Source organism: Diceros bicornis, chromosome 32 (genome assembly GCF_020826845.1).
Source record: "Diceros bicornis minor isolate mBicDic1 chromosome 32, mDicBic1.mat.cur, whole genome shotgun sequence".
In the NCBI taxonomy this organism is placed as follows: domain Eukaryota; kingdom Metazoa; phylum Chordata; class Mammalia; order Perissodactyla; family Rhinocerotidae; genus Diceros; species Diceros bicornis.
The window spans coordinates 8,787,670-8,806,913 of NC_080771.1; the positions used below are offsets into that span (position 1 = coordinate 8,787,670).

General features: G+C 42.4%; 1 pseudogene; it reads right to left on the reverse strand.

Moving 5' to 3' along the window:
• The window catches only part of LOC131396004 (liver carboxylesterase 1-like), a 32,379-nt pseudogene extending 24,909 nt beyond the window's left edge, over nt 1-7,470 (reverse strand).
• Between the last annotated feature and the right edge of the window lie 11,774 nt (nt 7,471-19,244).

Here is a 19,244-nt window from a genome sequence, read left to right on the forward strand (position 1 = left end):
GGAACCCTCATTCACAGTTGGTGGGAATGCAAACTGGTGCAGCTCTATGTAAAACGGTATGGGGATTCCTCAAAAAATTAAAAATAGAAATGTCCTATGATCCAGCTATCCCACTACCGGGAATCTATCCAACGAACTTGAAATCAACAATCCAAAGAGGCTTATGTTCATTTACAGCATTATTCACTATAGCCAAGAAGTGGAAGCAACCCAAGTGTCCCTAGACTGATGATTGGATCAAGATGTGGTATATATATATATATACAATGGAATACTACTCAGCTATGAAAAAAATACAAAATCCTCCCATTTTCAACAACATGGATGGACCTGGAGGGTATTATGTTAAGTGAAATAAGCCGGAAAGAGAAAGACAAACACTGTATGATCTCACTCATATGTGGCATATAAACGAACACAGGGACAGAGAAAACTGTACTGTGGTTACCAGGGGCAATGGGGGTGGGGGGTGGGCACGAGGGGTGAAGGGAGACATGTATATGGTGATTGAAAACAAAAATGCACAACCAAAATTTCACAATGTTATAAATTATTAAGACATCAATAAAAAAATATTAACTATGTGCCAAGTACTGTTCTAAGCAATTAAAATTAAACCATCCTTGAGGTAGGAACTGCTGTGGTCCCATTTAAGAGACAGAGAAACTGAGGCACTTAACCAGCCCAAGATCTAACAGCTAATAAGTGGTGGAAGCAGGACTTGAACCCAGGCAGTCTGGCTCCAGAATCCACATGTTGAGCTGCCCAGCACACTGCAGCCTATGTCCACGGTGCAGCAGGTCAGCTGTTAGGGAAGGAGTAAGATCTTCCTTTCCACTCTAACTAACGTGTCAGGAGTACTGTCCTTGTGTGCCTTGCTAGGCGCTGAGATAAAGCTTGGTATTTGTCAGTGAATACTCATGTGTGATTATTCCCATTTTGAGGAAACGGAGCCAGATCCTTCAGTTAGTAAAAGGCAGAACAAGATTTAAACCCAGGCCCTGTATTTCCAGAACTTGTGTCATAACTAGATGTTCTCCTGCCTCCAGGTTCCCAGGTTCCTCTCACACCTCTGGTCCCTGGAGGAACTGAATGTGAGTCATCTCTGAGTGAAGGCTGAGCCAACAGCTGGTTAGTAGTGATTTGCTGAAGTTAGTCTCTGTCTGCATGGCCCAGATGGTAAGGTCCTTAAAGGCAGGGGCTGCATATTAATTGTTTTATGTTCCTCCTTTCTCCTAACCCCCAAGTCTAGCTATGCATATTGGGGCACTGAGTGTACAATAGAGAAGAAATAAGTGAATGAATGAATGAGCGAACCCTTGCCCCCACCTCTTTGGGCCAAGCTTGTGCAGTGCCACTTCTAGTCACAAGTTCACAGACGCTTCCTCCACTCCGGGGCATCATGCCAGGTGCATCCTGGGAGATGGCTGGTGCTCACGCCCCTCCCTTCTCCACTCGAGGATACCCTCCTTTTCCAGCAGACACTCTCACCCTCCAGCCTGGTCTGGAAGCCTGCCCCATCTCTGGGCCTCCCTTTATTCAGGAAATTCTGACTCACTGGGTCATCAGCACATGCCAAAGACAATCAGGGAGGGAAATTAGCTCGAAGTGAGTCCCAGATAATTGGCCAAAGGCAAAAGAAAAGGTTTCTTGGATTGATCCATGTTCTGTCTCCACACTTCCCTCACAGGACACCTCAGAGAGGGATCTTTGTGTGCTGAGGACAAGCCACACACAGGCTCAAGTTCCTAGTCTACGTCAAACAGCACTGGTTTGAAGATCAGAAGACTCACACTCTTGTCCTGCCAACCTTACTGTGTGACCTCGCCTTCCCATCTCTGGGGCTCAGTTTCTCCATTGGTAGAGAAAGGGTTGGGTTTTTGGCTTATCTCTAACATTTCTTCCAGTTCTAACTTTAGTGGAAATTATATCCTAGCTTCTCTTGGTATCAGATTCCTAATCTAGCAACTAAGGGTAATCATTCCTCTCCCTCTATTAGCCTGAGAGAACTGGAAAAATTAAAATGTACGTTACGGATGTACAGCAAAGTCCCCAGAGGCCCTAGGTCTGTCACTAGGAGAAAATGAGGTGGGAAAACTTGTGTTTCCTGTGATCACATGGTCTGGCTGTGGTGGGAAAAGGAAGCCCTAGGGCCCCTGAAACAGCCATGGCAGGTGATGCCCCCGCCCCAAGCTGCCTTCATCCTCTTCCAGTCTCCACCAGAAGATCCCACAGCGCTGGAACTCGCTGCTTACCGGCAGCCTGCTTTCATTCGTCAAGTCAGCGGGAGTGTAAACATTTAGGTAAAGACAGTCTTCAGAAAACTGGAGAGAGATGTTCTCCTTTCTGTTGGTAAAGAGATCTGAGACCATCTGCCCCGCCGCTGGGTCTTGGGAGCACCTGGGAGCGACAGGGGAAAAGAACAGCTCCTGAGGTTCAATCAGAGCTAAGGGAGGAAACGTCTCCTACAGTCAGGCTGGACCTTCGACTGGGAGGGTTAGGCCTGTAATAGAGTTGTTTTTACCAGACTTGAGACACTGGAATGTGCAGGAGGCTGTCTGGGGATATGGATGGGGGGTACTTGGGCTCACTGAGATCTTTAAGAATTACATATAGTGAGGAGGCCTAGGCACCTGTCCCCTTCCCAGATCCTTCAGGATGCCCTGGGTCAAGGAGAGGAGGCTGCCTATATACCTGGGAGAGGACCACTTCCTGCACACATGGACACAGCCTGACTCTCCGCTGGGCTCTGTATGGTGGGAGCCCATGTTACTCCACCATATAAACTAGGTGTTCTAGTCCACGGGACACTTCCATAAACCATGAGAAGTCACTCAAATGGAAGACATTAAGGGTGTACAACACGTCAGGGGTGAAATATTGGTGGGGCAACACCAGGAGAACTGCATTCTAGTCCTGCTTCAGCCACTAATATGCTCAGTGACCTTTGGTGAATACCTTCCCTGGTCTGGCCTGAATCCGGGAGGTCTAAAGTGAGAGGACTGATTTCTACAAGGGTCTTGCAGCCTTGACATGCTAAGATTCTATCATCACCCAACGCAGGCCAGCACTAATGGCTGCCCAATTAACAGATCTTTAAGATCCAACATAGATTATAATTGGTAACATTTACTGAGTCCTCCCAGCATGCCAGGCTTGTTTTAAGTACCCCTTATGCACTAACTCATTTAATTCTCAGATCAGCCCCATGACATAAATTCTATTATTATCCCCATTTTACACTTGAGAAAACTGAGGCACAGAAAGGTTAGAGAACCTGCCAAAGGTTACACAGATCCATACTATGGAGTGCTTGTATTTCCAAGGACATTATCAGCTACATTTCTGAATCTCAATGTACCCAGAAGGCAGGCATCACTGCCCCAGTATGTAGTTGAGGAAATCGAGGCACTAAGGTGCTTGGATGGCACAGCTGTCAAGTGGCAGAGTCAGAGGCTGCAAAGATGACTCCTTGACTTCCATCCTGAAGGAACTTTCCAGGGATCACTAAGAGCAGGGGGCATGATATGCATAAAAGAAGAAATTCAAACATCAAAATGGGAAAAAAGGGCTCAATGCCACTAGTATTCAAATAAATACAAAACAATAGCAAAATTTTACATATATTTATGACAATTATTATTATTGTTATTTTGTCTATCCATTAGCCAGAAAACATTTTCTAATAACCCCAAGCATTGCCAAAGTTCTGATGAATGGAAGTTTTCATTAATTAACAGAAGAAGTTACTGGAGTGAAATTAAGAACAGATGAATACTCTTTGACTCAGAAATATTATTTCTTGGAACATCTCCAAAAATGTTCATGAAAGTACATAAACATTTAGCTACAGGATGTTCATCAGAGTGCTATTTATATCATCAAAAATATCAAGGACAACTTTATGAACTCAGATGAGAGATTGGGTAAATAAATTATGATTCACTACTCAAGGCAATGCAGCTATTAAATGTCAAGCTATGATATTTAATGTCACAGAATGATGTTCATGATATACCTATAAGTGAGCAAAGCAGACATCCAAACTATCTGTATAGTGTGATGGGATATTGTGACTTATAATGAGAAATATATATTTGGATTTTGTCCAGTTTCTGGTACAGAGCTCCTGAAATCCTTGGATGATTTCCTAAGTGATGAGAACTATAAAAGTGTCTCTTGTTATATTAGTGAGGTGGATTTGGACCCCACCTAAGGATGGGGCTGGTTGTCAGGACAACAAAGCATGTGATTATAAGTCTGGAACTTTCAGTCCATCCCCCTGATCTCTGGGCAAGGGAGAGGGGCTGGAGGTTGAATCGATGGTCAGTGGTCAATGATTTAATCAATCATGTCTATGTAAGGAAGCATTCATTAAAAAAAAAAAAAAGGTTGGGGGTTCAGAGAGCTTCCAATGTGGTGAACCAGAGCACTTCCACGTGCCATGGTGCCAGGCCCCAAACTCCACAAGGACAGAAGCTCCTTTCTTCAGGACTTTGTCCTAGGTATCTCTTCATCTGGCTACTGATCAACATCCTTCACAATAAACTGGTCGTCTTGTGAGTAAACTAGTTTCCTGAGTTCTATGAGTAGATCTAGCTAATTAATGGCTTGGAGGAGGTCATGAGAACCTCTGATTTATAGCGGATCAGTCAGAAGCACAACCTGGACTTGGAATTGGCATCTGAAACACAGGGCAGTCTTGTGGGACTGAGCCCTTAAGCTGTGGTATCTGACACTACCTCCCAGTGAATAGTGTCCGAATTGAGTTGAACTGTAGGACAACCAGCTTGTGTCTGAGAATTGCTTGTTGGTGTGGGAAAAAAAGAAAAACACACACACATGTTGGAATTTTGTGTAGAATCTTATGTGATTCTTTTTTTAAGAGAGAAAATATGCAACAGATAAAAGACCAGAAAAACAGAACCTAAAATATGAACAGCAATTCTCTCCAGGGATGGAATGGCTATGATATTCATTTTCTTACCTTTACTTATCTATACTTCCTCACTTTTCTGTAATAAATATGTATTACACTTGCAATCAAGAAATAAGATGAGTGAATATTATTTTTAAAGGAAGGGGAGAAAAGTAGAGAAGAGGAAAAAAGACATACAAGAAAAAAGAAAAGAAGGCAGCAAAAGGCAAGACCCTGGAAATTCCCAGAAATGCCTTCCTGAGATGAATAAGGTCTAAGTGGATGCACATAGGCATCCAGGTGCCCTGGGAGATGGCTGAGGGGCTTCTTTGCTCAACTTGACCAAAGTGACTAGGACACACCAACTATTGCTCTGCTAGTAACCAGGTGGCTGGACACACTGGAAAGTTGAGATCTTGCCTGGTCGACACCCCACAGCACTCCCCACCCACACACCTCCTGGCTCACCCCTCTCACCAACTATCGCAAAGTACAAACAGGAGGATAAACAGAACCACTACTTCCAATCCTCCTCACTGGTCAACTTTTTATTTTTTCCAAAGTGCTTATCATATTCTAACACATTATATAATTCATTTATTAATTTGCACGTTGTTTATTATCTGTCTCTGCTCCTAGAATGTATGCTCCATGAAGATGGGATCTTTGTTTTGTTTACTAATGGATCCCAAGAACCTAGAACATGGCTGGCACACAGTAGGTTCTCAATAAATATTTGTTGACTAAAGGGCTCTAGAATGTTGTGAGAGTTCTGGAATGTCTTTAAGGATCTACAATATCTTGAGGATTCCAGAACAAAGTGTGAGGCTCAGAGGATTGCCTTGGCTCCTTCCCACATCACTTTGAGGCAAACACCCCACTGAAAGATGCCAAAGCCACACCCCGGCTTACATCGGAGGGTAGGAGGTGGTGTTCTTCACGACGTGCCATGGTTCTGCAGGCTGTGGCGGAGCAAACCTCAGGGATCCAAGAGGGGGCTTGGCAAAAGGGACGCCCAGGAAAACGGCCACGGGCTGTGCAAATCCTTCTAAGCTGACGTACTTCCCCAGGACCTTGCCCTGCACGGTGTCCACAACAAGCGGTGAGGATGGGTGCCCTGCTGGACATCGAGAGGAAATGAGGACACGTCAGAGGTGGAAGTTCACTTAGATTACAAGTGGGTCTTGCCACTTTCACCATGTGACCTTGAACGAGTGACCTCAACTCTCTACACCTCAGTTTCTTCTTATGTAAAAGAGAGATGACATTAACTATCCTTCCTGGCTCATAGGGCTATCTAAAGGAGCAAATTGGAACTGGAGGTAAAACAGCATCAAGTGAAAATTAAATGCAAGAAGGAGAGATGCTGGGAGTGAACAGACACTGGGTTTCCACTCTCAGGAGCCTCTGGAAACAATTATCCACTAGGATCCTAGCGCTGAGCTGCATGCTGGATAGGAGGAGGAACAAGAGGTGGCCCCTCTTCTCAGAAGCTCTGAACCTTATAGGGAGAATGAGCCACATACATACTTGACCCTCCTGCAGGAAAGAAAGTGGTCAGTGTCCTGAGAGAGGCACGAGTAAGGTCCTGCAGGAGTTAGAAGAGGGAGCGAGGCCTTCTCATTGGTGGCATCATGGAGGCCATGACCTTGGGGCTGGGACTTGCAGCAAGGGGAGGGCTGAGCAAGGGGAATTGGAAGAGGGGGTATAAAGGTATAAAGCAGAGAAGAGAATGTGCTGAGATGAGGCTCTGAGACAGCAAAATGCAAAGCCTGCCCGAGAAAGAGTGATGGCCCATTTGATGTTGGTGACGTGCCCCCTCCCCTTGGGAACTGTGAGTAACAGACTTTCTTTCCAATGGCAGTCGGCTCCTGCTCTGTTGGTCTTACCATTCCTCAAATTTCTGTAATACATTGTGATTTAAAACACTCCTTTTATTTATGAATTGTTTTTTTGTATTCTTTCCATGCCAGGAACTACGCTCTTTAGAAACAAAAACCCATTGCCTCCTCACAACAGCCCGATGAGGTAGGTACTGTCCTCATCTCAGGTTTAGAGAGGTGGAAATCAAGGCACAGAAAAATGAAGTAATATGCCTAAAGACACACAGCTAGTAAGTGCTGAGCTGGGACTTGAACTCATGCCCTGTGACCCCAGAGTTGATATTTATATTCTGTTAAACCATTCTCCATAATTTGGTCATATCTGGACTAACATCAAGGGGAAAATAAATTGAGCTGTCAAAGTTCTCATCTGCGAGGCACTAGCTTAGCTGGTTGCTCTCCTGTGCTTGGCATGGGCAGCTTAGCTCTGGGGGTGTTTATCCTCCTCTGCGTCTCTGTCAGTCCTGGGACTGGGGACGCTCTGAGCTCCAACTCTTGAGGGCAGCTGCTATAAATCAGGACCTGTCATGCCTTTGTCCTGTACGCATCTCCTCCACCTTATCCCCAGACAAGGCTTTCCAATGTGCCCCCACTATTTGTATTTCAGAAGGACTCACCACAAGCCATGGAAGTGGCTAGGGAGACCAGGACCAGAGTGAAGAGCCACATTGCGGAAGGACAGCAGGTCTCTGCCTGCAGGTCTCTGAGCTGCTGGGAGGGGATGTACAGTCAGGCCCCAGAGCCTCAACTCCTGTCCTGCCCCTCAGCTCCCAGCTCCTTCCGGCTCCTGCCCCCCAGCTCACACCCCATCTCTCATCCAATAGTCTAATCAGGAAATAGTAGAAAAACTCTCTCCCTTCCAAAGATCGCTCTGGGTGTCTGTTGGTGCCTCTGTTCCATGCTTGCCCAGAGTTTACCCTCTTTTATCTAAACAGCCTGAACTAAACTCTCCGATTACAGATAGCCACAGATTCTTCAAACAGCTTGTTACATAAGAGATTCTCCCTTTCAGGACTTTACCCTCAGTTCTCTGTGAGCTTCCCAAAGGCAGGCACAGGCATACAGATGCCTTTAGACAAGGGGAGACTTTGCTCTGGGGTCCTCAGAACAAGCTTGAAAACTTTTAGAGCAACTCCCAGCCCCACAGCTACTCAGCTGGGGAACTGAGGACAAATCTCTTAGCTTCCCTTGGCTTCTGTTTCATAGGGCTCTATGTTGTGACTTTTGGAAGCATCTTAAATTTCACCGAGTCTCCCTTCTGATGCCTAAATTAACTTTACAATATTCCTGCCAAGTGAGTCAGCTTCCTGTCCCACACCTCCAGTGCCAGGGAACTCACTACCTCTAGAGGCAAGGATCTTTGGACAGAATGTTCTTGCGTAAACAAACTCCATCCCTCCATAGTCCCTGGTTCTATTCATTCATTCTCCCACCCATCCATCCTTCTATTTATTCATTATTCCATGTATTCATTCTCCAAACATTTACCAAATGCCTGACACTATGCTAAATGTTATAAATACAAAGATGAATTCAAGACTTGTTGCATCAACTCAAGGAGTTCATCATGTAGTAGGTAAGACAGATGGGGCATGTGGAGTGTGAATTGCAATGCAATGTGAAAGCACCAGAATAGAGGGATGCAAAGTGCTCTGGGTACACCTGGGAAAGTGTCCTTTACCTGTTGGGGACACAAGGAGTATGCTCAAAGCCTGTTTCATAGAATCGTTAAATGTCCAACAATAGGGAATTCATTAAATACACTCTGGTACAGCTGGCTAAGGAAATACTATGCATTCACTCAAACTACTAATGCACACCTCTATTTATTGACAAGGAAAGAGAGTCATGATCTATTGTGAAAAGAAGAAAACAGGTTATAAAATAGTTCTGACTGCTTTGGGATACTGTTTGGCAGCTCCTCAAAAATTAAACATACAGTTTCCATATTTCCCAGAAATTCCACTCCTAGATATGTACTCAAGATAATTGAAAACATGTCCATACAAAAACTTGTATACAAATAGCATTATTTGTAAGAGCCAAAAGTAGAAACAACCCAAATGTCCATCAACTGATGAAGGGACAAATAAAATGTGATCTATCCAAACAATGGAATATTATTCAGTTGTAAAAAGTAATGAAGTACAGATATCTGTTACAACAGGGATGAACCTTGAAAACATTACGCTACTGAATGAATCCAGACACAAAAGGCCACACATGGTGTGGTTGTCTTTACAAGAAATGTTCAGAATAAGCAAATCTATAGAGACAGAAAGTAGTTTAGAGGTTGTTAGGGGATGGGGGGTGTGGAATGAGGAATGACTGCTAATACGTATGAGGTTTCTTTTAGGAGTGATAGAAATGCTCTGGGGTGAGAGAGTGGTGATGGTTACACAACTTTGTGAACACACTAAAACGACCGAACTGTACACTTGAAAAGGTGAATTTTATGGTATGTAAATTATATTTCAATAAAATAAGTAAACATTTTATAAAAATCCAGTCATGTATAATATCTCATTTTAGTAAAAATACGTATCTTTATTTTCATAGGAAAAATTCTGGAAGATTATACATTTAAATTGTATTACAATAACCATTTCCTGGCCATAATTTTGTGAGTGTTTACACTTGTTAGTATTTTCCACTTTTATTCATTCAGACTTTCATTTGACAAATATATGTTGAGAGCTCACTGTGAGGCAAACATAGTGCTGAGTGTTTTGTAGAATCTCATTTAGTTGTCAAAATAACCCTATGAATTGATTCTGTTATCTCGTGGGGCTCAGCGTGGTCCAGGAACTGGCCCACAGTCACATATCAAGTATGAGGAAGAGCTGAGGATTGAACAAAAGTTGCATAATGTTAGAGCCCATACTCACAACCACTCTGCTGTGGTGTCAAAAACTTTTTGAAAAACCAACTTTGTTGGTGCCCTAAGCACATGCTTGGTTCCCCTGTGGGTGAGCTCATGTAGCCTCTGTCTTCTAGGATCTCCTCCACCTCCACCCCTTCAAAGTGCCCCACCTTCCTGCTGACTCCTCCTGGATCCTCAGGCTGCCTGGAAGGACGGTTGGAAATAGGAATGCTGGGGCTCCTGGGAGAGGTAGTGACCAGGTGGTGGAGATGTGTGCTGATGGCTCACACTTCATGGTCCCCTCTCCCAGTGTGCACTTGTCACTGAGAAGGTGCTGCCCAGCCTGGAACGCATGCCCCAGTCCCCCTCACATTAAGCAGAGTCATGACATTTGTTCTTGCCAATGGAGGGTGCAGACGTGAAGCAGGGTTGTCTCCAGGCCAGTGCAATAAAAAGACAGCTGTACCTTCTCCACGCTCACACTATTTTCCCAGTGTCATTGACAAGTCTGTCTTTGTCCAGGCCAGACCAATATTGACATCAGGGAGAACTGGCAAGCAGCAGCATAAAGCACATGATAATCCCAGAAAAGCTCACATGTTCTTGGCCGAGACCATAGGTTATAGCTGAAACGAAGCTTCTGGAGACTCAAAATTCTAAAAGGGATGCTCTTTTACACTAATTCTAGACACTGTGACAGGCAGGTGATGGGGATCCCTGTGGTGGGGTGAGAACTTTGTGACAGCATTAGGGTCAGTCCCCACAGGTCATGGCTTCTGCAAAGATTGACCCGGCCTGGGGGTTCTCCCTTTTATCCAGGAAAGAATCACTGGTCATAAAGAGCACCTTAATAAATAGCACCCTTATCTCTATCCACATGGAACAATCTGGGAGGTCACATAGCAGACAAGGAGGCTGTTTCTAATCACTTAGCACACCACACACACACACACACACACACACACACACACACATCTGTTAAGGCATAACCATCCTGCCCTTTGCTCTGGTCAGCTGACCTTTGCAACCTGGGAACACAGACCTGGCTCTTAGCCTGTGAAGACTGTAGGGTGCTGTCCTCACAAAATAAAAAAGGTAGGGATGAATTATTCTCCCAATTTCCTTGTTCAATCACATGCCCCCTTGTGACACCAACCAGTTCTGGAAATAGAAGAAGCGACTCCCAGACCTCGCCGTGTCTGGCTGCAGCCTGGAAGCCCCTTCCTGGCTCATGAGGACTCTGCAGAAGTGACGGGTGAGGCTGGAGTCCATGAAGCCCAAAGCCAGACCTCAGTTTCACTTATCGTGTACAATCTCCCTGCGTCACATTAACTGTAAGCGATCCAGCTCTTCTCGTTTCAGTGGCAGTTGACTGGGATTATCGCTGTTCCCTCGGGGAACTCCCTGAGGTTTCCCGTGTGGAACTACATGGTCTGAAGAGTAAACTCCTAGGAACTAACTTTAACTCCTAAGTGGTTGGGCAGGTCTCAGGAGAGAAGACGCCTCTGGGGGCTCCAAATTAGCCCCCCAAACCTCTCCATCTCCATCAGTTTACTCAACAGATACATGGAGAGCACATGCTAGAACAAGCACTGGACTAGTAGGAGCCCCTGTCCTACTGGGCCCTTCACTTGACTTTGTCTATTAATCACGGGATTAATCAGGCAGAGCCTTCATGGTGGGGAACACGGCACTGGAGACCAGAGGTCTGGGAACCCCACTGGGTGATATTCGGGAGTCCGTTCTGGGAATTGGGTGGTAAGAGGCAGGGGGTGGCTATGGATGAGGTGACCTCTCAAGTACTGTTCACCCTGGATCAATATTCTGTGAATCTAGAATTCTATGACATTTTCCAATGCAGCCTAGACATTAGCATTATATATGGAACCTCAGTTCTTCTCATTAAAAACATCACTTTTTTTTCCATAATAGCATACCATCTGTACTATTATTAGCAGTTTTCTTAAGTGGATTAATTCTTTTTACTTTAACATGCTCTTTCAAAAATGAATTTTTACATGATTTCTATAAATGGAAGACCTGAGTAACTTGCCATGATTTAAAGGTGTTAAAAATAATATTCAGGGGCTGGTCTGGTGGTGTAGCAGTTAAGTTCACACATTCTGCTTTGACACCCTGGGGTCCACCAGATCGGATCCTGGGCACAGTCCTACTCACTGCTCACCAAGCCACGCTGAGGCAGCATCCTATATAGAGGAGCTACAACTCTACAACTATGATACATGACTATGTACTGGGGTTTTGAGGAGAAGAAAGAAAAAAGAGGAAAGATTAGCAACAGATGTTAGCACAGGGCCAGTCTTCCTCAAAATAAATAAATAAATAAATAAATAAATAAATAATCAACTGAATAAATTTTAATGACCTTGTTGGTTTTACTCAATGATTCATGGGTTGGGCAGCATCCCACTTAGAAGTTAGAAAGGAGCTCTGAAGAGCTGTACAAAATGAAAGACTTCTATAGGTGGAAGGAGTAGGACAAGGAAGTTACTGGCAAAGAGAGGATTGCTTGTGGCAAGGTCGATTTCCTTTGGAGGATGGCAAGGGTCTGTCAGGCAGATGACCTCACTAGTCTGACCAGGTAATTCCAGATTGACTGGTTTAAGATTCCACTCCTAGGAGAGGTTGAAACTGCACTTAAGTTAGCTATTACGTCTCAGTTTGGTGATATGGGCTTAATACAAGTGACTCAATTTGGGGTTTGCTGTCTCTTTTTCAACAATTTCCGCCTTTCAATCAGACTCTCAGCTTTACCGAGAGATGTGATCAAGATTCAAGGCATTAGTGCGACTCCCAGCTACTGCTCTGAAGTTCTCACAGTTTTTGCTGATCCTCTATGTGGTATTCACAGGTCATGACTCCAAGTTCCCATATATTTAGTCGGTCCTTCTCTTGTTCCTTTTCTGATGTTCCAGGCTTAGGGAGATCATTGCTTGGTGTTTAATGGCTGCAAATATGTATTGAAAGCTTTTGAGTGTATACAGAGCACCAGAGAGATTACTATGATTGTTATAAGCAGGATAATTCCCAATTTCTAGAGTGCACTTTGGAGCCATGGTCCCCAAGACCCAAACCATCAAAATCAAATAAGCCAAAGAAAGACCCTGTTGAAGGAGTTAAATCAAGTGGCTTGTTCAGTAATTTTATGTAGCTGAGTTTCAACTTCCCCAGAAATGCTAATTTAGGTGCAGCATGCAGCATTGGCCACAGCACAGACACCTCCTTGTTCAGCTAAAAGTTAATCAAGGGCCATCCTAATATCAAGAACTACCTTGGCCAGAGTCTAGGGATTTTTTTGTGTGTGCAGCTATTGATTTAGCAGCTGATTCTGCAATACTTTCAAGAGTTAAGGAGAAGTTCTTGATAGTAACCTCACCTGTACTCAATCCTAACCAGGGAAGTAGGGACCGGCCAAAGGAAACGAATCATGAACACCTCCCGGTAGATCCTTTCTAACTTAATGATGTACATTCAGTGGAGTTTACCAATGAGGTACTTCAGTTTGATTGTGGACATTTAGGGGCACAGTTAGATAACCTAAGAGGCATTTCTCGGTTCTGTGCCAGCCAAGTAGGCATTCATAGGCCCAAGGAGAATGATAACCACCACAGACAGAGATAAAACCTGTCAAGGCAAAAGCCATTCTCACTAAGATGACACTGCACATGGATTCATTTGCAGCCGTATTTGCATTTGCCTGTTTAAGCCAGGGGTCAGTTTGGTCTTCAGCCCATTCAAGAAGTAGAGCTCCTTGCCTGAAATAAAAAGCTGTTCTAAATTCCTTGAAAAGATGGTTTCTGCTGGTGAGATCTTTTGTGATCGGGGGCAGATCTGATTTAGATAATCATAGAAGGTGGGGGTGCAAATGTGCTATCATTTACATGGGTATTTGTGTCTAACTGGGAAAGTATAGTTATAATTGGAGAAAGGTAAAAACAAGGCCCTGGATGCTCTGGCCACAAAGGTTGGACTCTGTAAGTGACTTCCAAGGGGAGTCGATTGTAGTCATGGTGACATTGGGAATAGAAGAAACATTGGTCACAGGGAGGACCAGGGGTTGTCTAGCATCATGGGCAGATTGAAGTCTTTGATGACAAATCCAGCTGTCTGAAAGGTTATTCCCTTTAGCAACGGCCTGGCAGACACAGATGATGGCATTATCTTTCCAGGTCAATGCCAGAGTAAAGGAAAGAAAGAGAAGAAAGGGTTTCATGTGTAGGTAAAGTATGAAGACTTGATCTAGCATCTTGGGTGGAAGCAGTCTACCTCAATGTCAGCTACTTCTCTTCATAGTCAATTTGATTTGGAGGTCTCCAGAATTTGCACAGGACCAGTGTTAGGTGCATCCCTCTTCAGCTGTGAGATGTGTACCCGAGGTTCAATGTCTTCTAGTTGTGCAGCAGTGTCAGTGGTCAGGAGCACTTCATAAATTCCTTTCCATGAACCTCATTTTTGCAAAAATATCAGAGTAAACAATAACTGTCTGTAAATGACAAAAGATTTAAAAATGTCTGTTGTTAAAGATCTGATAATAGTTCATATGATAAGGAAATGTAGCTATTTCCGTGATACACAATACTTTAAGATAACTGGAATTATGACTAATAACATTATACCAGATCACATCAGATTTCCAAAAATTTCATACAATTTCTGGAACGCTATGCAAATATAGCATAAAGAAGGCTTAGTAATCTTATTTGGCAATGCTCCCCATGTAATTTAACATGTCAAGTAAGCCAAATCACTTTAATATTTCTCTTTTTGTAAGGAGAGAGAATAATTCTTCTGAGATATTCTAGGGGCCGTCTAGAAAACCCCAAAGTTAATTCCAGGTCAAAAGAACTTTATATAGAATTTTATTTGGGGGAAGTTTGTAAAAATATCAAAAAGTTGTAAAACACTTGGTCAAACAGGATCATAGGTCACTATGAAACAATACTTAGCTATTCAAAAAAAAAAAAGAACTAGTTCTTTTAATAAAGAAGACTCAGTTTTCTTAAGTAATCAAAAACCTGATTAAAAACAGCATGAAACACAGAAAATTATTTTGGTAAAACACAGAATCTTCACTTTTTGGGCAGATTACCTTAAAAGGTAGAGAAACATCTTTCAGGATCTCTTATCAGGAGTGGACCAATAGTACAAGAAAACTTAGTCTTTTTATCATATAAAAGGAAAGTAAGTTCCAGCTTGTTGAAAAACAAAATTCAACTGCTTAAATTTTAAAGATCTTATTGGCTTTATTCTACAGTTCATGAATTGGGCAGCATCCTGTCTAGAAGATTAAAAGGAACTCCTAAGAGGTATACAAAATGAAAGACTCTTACAGGCAAAAGAAGCAGGATAAGGAAGTTATCTAGCAAAGAGCGGATTGTCTCAGACAATGAACCCTTCCTTTGGAGGAAGGCAGGGGTCTATCAGACAGATGACCTCACTAGTGCTGACTAGGCAATTCTAGATTGACTCATTTAAGATTTCACTCTTCGGAGAGGTTGAAACTGCAACTGAGTTAAGTATTAGGTCTCAGTTTAGTGATGTGAGGCTTACCACAAGCGACTCCATTTTTGGTGTACTGTCACTTTTTAAATAATTCCTTCTTTTTGATCAGACTCTCAGCTTAATTGAGAGACGTGATAAAAATTTAAGGCATTAGCACCACTTCCAGCTACTGCTCTGAAGTTCTCGCAGTTTTTGCTGATCCTCAGTCTGGTATTCATAGGTCATGACTTTTTTTGCTGAAATCTCTGTCCTATTCGCAGGTCATAACTTCAGGATAATATATTTTAAGTCGGTCATTCTGTTCATTCCTCTTCTGACATTCCAGTCTTAGGGAGACCATCTGCTTGGCTGTGGACATCCATTTAAAGCTTTCGATGCAACAAAAAGAATAAAATACCTAGGAATAAACTTAACCAAAGAGGTGAAAGAGCTGTACACAGAAAACTATAAAACATTGCTGAAAGAAATTGAAGAAGACGCAAAGAAATGGAAAGATATTCCGTGCTCTTGGATTGGAAGAATTAACATAGTTAAGATGTCCATACTTCCTAAAGCCATCTATAGATTCAATGCAATCTCTATCAAAGTTCCAACAACATTTTTCACAGAAATAGAACAAAGAGTCCTAAAATTTATTTGGAACAACAAAAGATCCTGAATAAGTAAAGGAATTCTGAGAAAAAAGAACAAAGCTGGAGGTATCACACTCCCTGATTTCAAAATATACTACAAGGCTATAGTAACCAAAACAGCATGGTACTGGCACAAAAACAGACACACAGATCAATGGAATAGAATCGAAAGCCCAGAAATAAACCCACACATCTATGGACAGCTAAGCTTTGACAAAGGAGCCAAGAACATACAATGGAGAAAAGAAAGTCTCTTCAACAAATGGCGTTGGGAAAACTGGACGACCACATGCAAAAAAATGAAAGTAGACCCTTACCTTACACCATACACAAAAATTAACTCCAAATGGCTTAAAGACTTGAATGTAAGACCTGAAATTATGAAACTTCTAGAAGAAAACATAGGCAGTACGCTCTTCGACATCAGTCTTAGCAACATATTTTCAAGCACCATGTCTGACCGGGCAAGAGAAACAATAGAAAAAATAAACAAATGGGACTATATCAAACTAAAAAGCTTCTTCACAGCAAAGGAAACCATCAACAAAACGAAAAGACACCCTAACAATTGGGAGAAGATATTTGCAAACCATACATCTGATAAGGGCTTAATCTCCAAAATATACAAAGAACTGATGCATCTCAACAACAAAAATACTAACAACCCGATCAAAAAATGGGCAAAAGACCTGAACAGACATTTCTCCAAAGAAGATATACAGATGGCCAACAGACACATGAAAAGATGTTCAAAATCATTAACTATCAGGGAAATATAAATCAAAACTACAATGAGATATCACCTCACACCCGTCAGAATGGCTATAATTAACAAGACAGGAAACAACATGTGTTGGAGAGGTCATGGAGAGAACGGAACTCTGATACACTGCTGGTGGGAGTGCAAACTGGTGCAGCCACTATGGAAAACAGTATGGCGATTCCTCAAAAAATCAAGGATAAAACTACCATATGATCCAGCTATTCCACTGCTTGATATTTATCCAAAGACCTTGAAAACACCAATGCATAAAGATACATGCATCCCTGTGTTCATTGCAGTGTTATTCACAATAGCCAACACTTGGAAGCAACCTAAGTGCCTGTCAAGGGACGAATGGATAAAGAAGATGTGGTATATATACACAATGGAATACTACTCAGCCATAAGAAACGATGAAATCCAGCCATTTGTGACAACATGGATGGACATTGAGGGTATTATGCAAAGTGAAATAAGTCAGAGGGAGAAGGTCAAATACCGTATGAGTTCCTTCATTAAGTAGTAGATAATAGCAACAATAAACAAACACATAGAGACAGAGATTGGATTGGTGGTTACCAGAGGGGAAGGGGGGAGGGAGGAGGGCGAATGGGATAATTCGGCACATGTGTGTGGTGACGGGTTGTAATTAGTATTTGGGTGGTGAACATGATGTAATCTATGCAGAAATAGAAGTATAATGATGTAAACCTGAAATTTATACAATGTTATAAACCAATGTTACTGCAATAAACAAAAAATTAAAAACAAAATAAAAAAGAATAAAGACCTAACAACAACAACAACAACAAAAAAAAGCTTTCGAGAGTATACAGCACAGCTGGGAGATGATTATGATTATTATAAATTAGATAATTCCTAATGGCTGAAGTGCACTTTGGATCTATGGTCCGCAAGACATAAACCAATCAAAATCAAATAAATCAAAGCAGACCCATTGAAGGAATCATTTTCTTAAGCTAAGTGGCTTGAGCTGAGTCTCAACTTCCCTAGAAGTGTGAATACAGGTGTAGCAAGTAGTGTCTACCAAAGCATGGACACCTCCTTGTTCAGCTAAAAGTTAATCAAGGGCTATCCTATTCTCAAGAAAAACCTTGGACAGAGAGTCTAAGGGTTTTTTTGTGTGTGTATGTGCAGCTATTGCTTTAGCAGAAGATCCTACAATATAGTCAAGAGTTAAGGAGAGGTTCCTGATCATTGCCTCATTTGCTCTTACTCCTAGCCAGGGGAGCAGTGATCTACCAAAGGAAGCTAATTTTGAGTCATGAATATATCCTGGTAATTCCCATTTGAGTCTGTGACTCAGGACTGAAAAAGGTGACAGCTATGGAATCTAGTAATATTTAAGGGTCTGTAGACTAGGCAGGCAATTTTATTCTGGTTATCCTTGACTTGTGTCCCTTTTTTAGTGCAGAGTCTAGACACAAGTTGGTTCTCCAGTTTGAGATTGTTAACCAGAGATAGGGAAATGGACCCCCCAGGGTTAGGGAGTCTGACACAATAGAGAGGGAGATGTTTGTTCCTGAGAAACGGAGGCATTGGAAGTTATGGAGAAGTTTGTGACAGATAGAATTACAGAATCACCAGAATTGTGGCAAATCCAACAGTTATTGGGAAGTTGGATTACCTCCATTTGCTATGGCCAGAGATAGGCAAACAAAGGCATTATCTTTCCAGGCCAGAGCAAGGCAAAACATTGACAAAAGAATCATAAAAGACCTTCATAGTATAAGAATTAGGAAAAGGATGGTCAGAGAGGGAAGAATGAATGGAAAGAAACTTTCTTGATCTGAAGTCCTGGGAGGAAGCAGTCTACCTTGATGTCAGTTACTTCTCTTCCTAGTCAATTTGATTTTGAGGTCTCCAGCTGGTGTGCAGTTCCTAGAGTCTGAAGGAGCACTTCTTAATTGGGAGATGTGATATCAAGGTTCAAGTCCCTGAAGTTTGGCTGCTATCTGTGTAGTGATGAAGCCCTGGTATTGTCCCTTCCAAGGAAATCTTAAGACAGTCTTTGTTCTCAGTGATTCCAAATCAGAAGAGTAGGAGAAAATGGAAAATGTTCTATTGGAATGTCATAGCCAGATATTTGAGGAGACTGGAAGAAATCAGGATCCAGTGCAATTAACAGGATTAGAATCAAAGATAATTAACAAGATTAGAATCCAATATCTACAAAGGTACAAACAAAATTTTTCACTCTTCAATCACCGCCATTTTTTTTCACCAAAGATAATCACAGTAAAACTAATTTTTTTTTTTACAATAAACTCAGCCTGATTATTTACACAAGTGTACAAGAATGGTGGTAGACCATATAAGCTCTTTTTAAGACTGCTTGTTGGATCTTTTCATAACGAATCACAGATTGAGCTCTTAAAATTCTCTGGGGCCAGAAAGCCAAGCCCAGATTTTTCCTGCAATACCTATAGTTTTGGTGAATTCCTCTTCTCAATTTACACAAAATTATCCTGAGGTTCCTGGGTGTGCCAGGAAGTGACCTTCCTTACTCATCTGCTAAGGCTGTTGGGAACCCTGTAAACAAGGCACTGGGCCAATTTTTTCAGCAGGCTTTATTGATTCCATTAAGTCAACCTTAGTTCCTTGATTCTTTGTGGTCATATCTGAGTCTATGCACATCTAT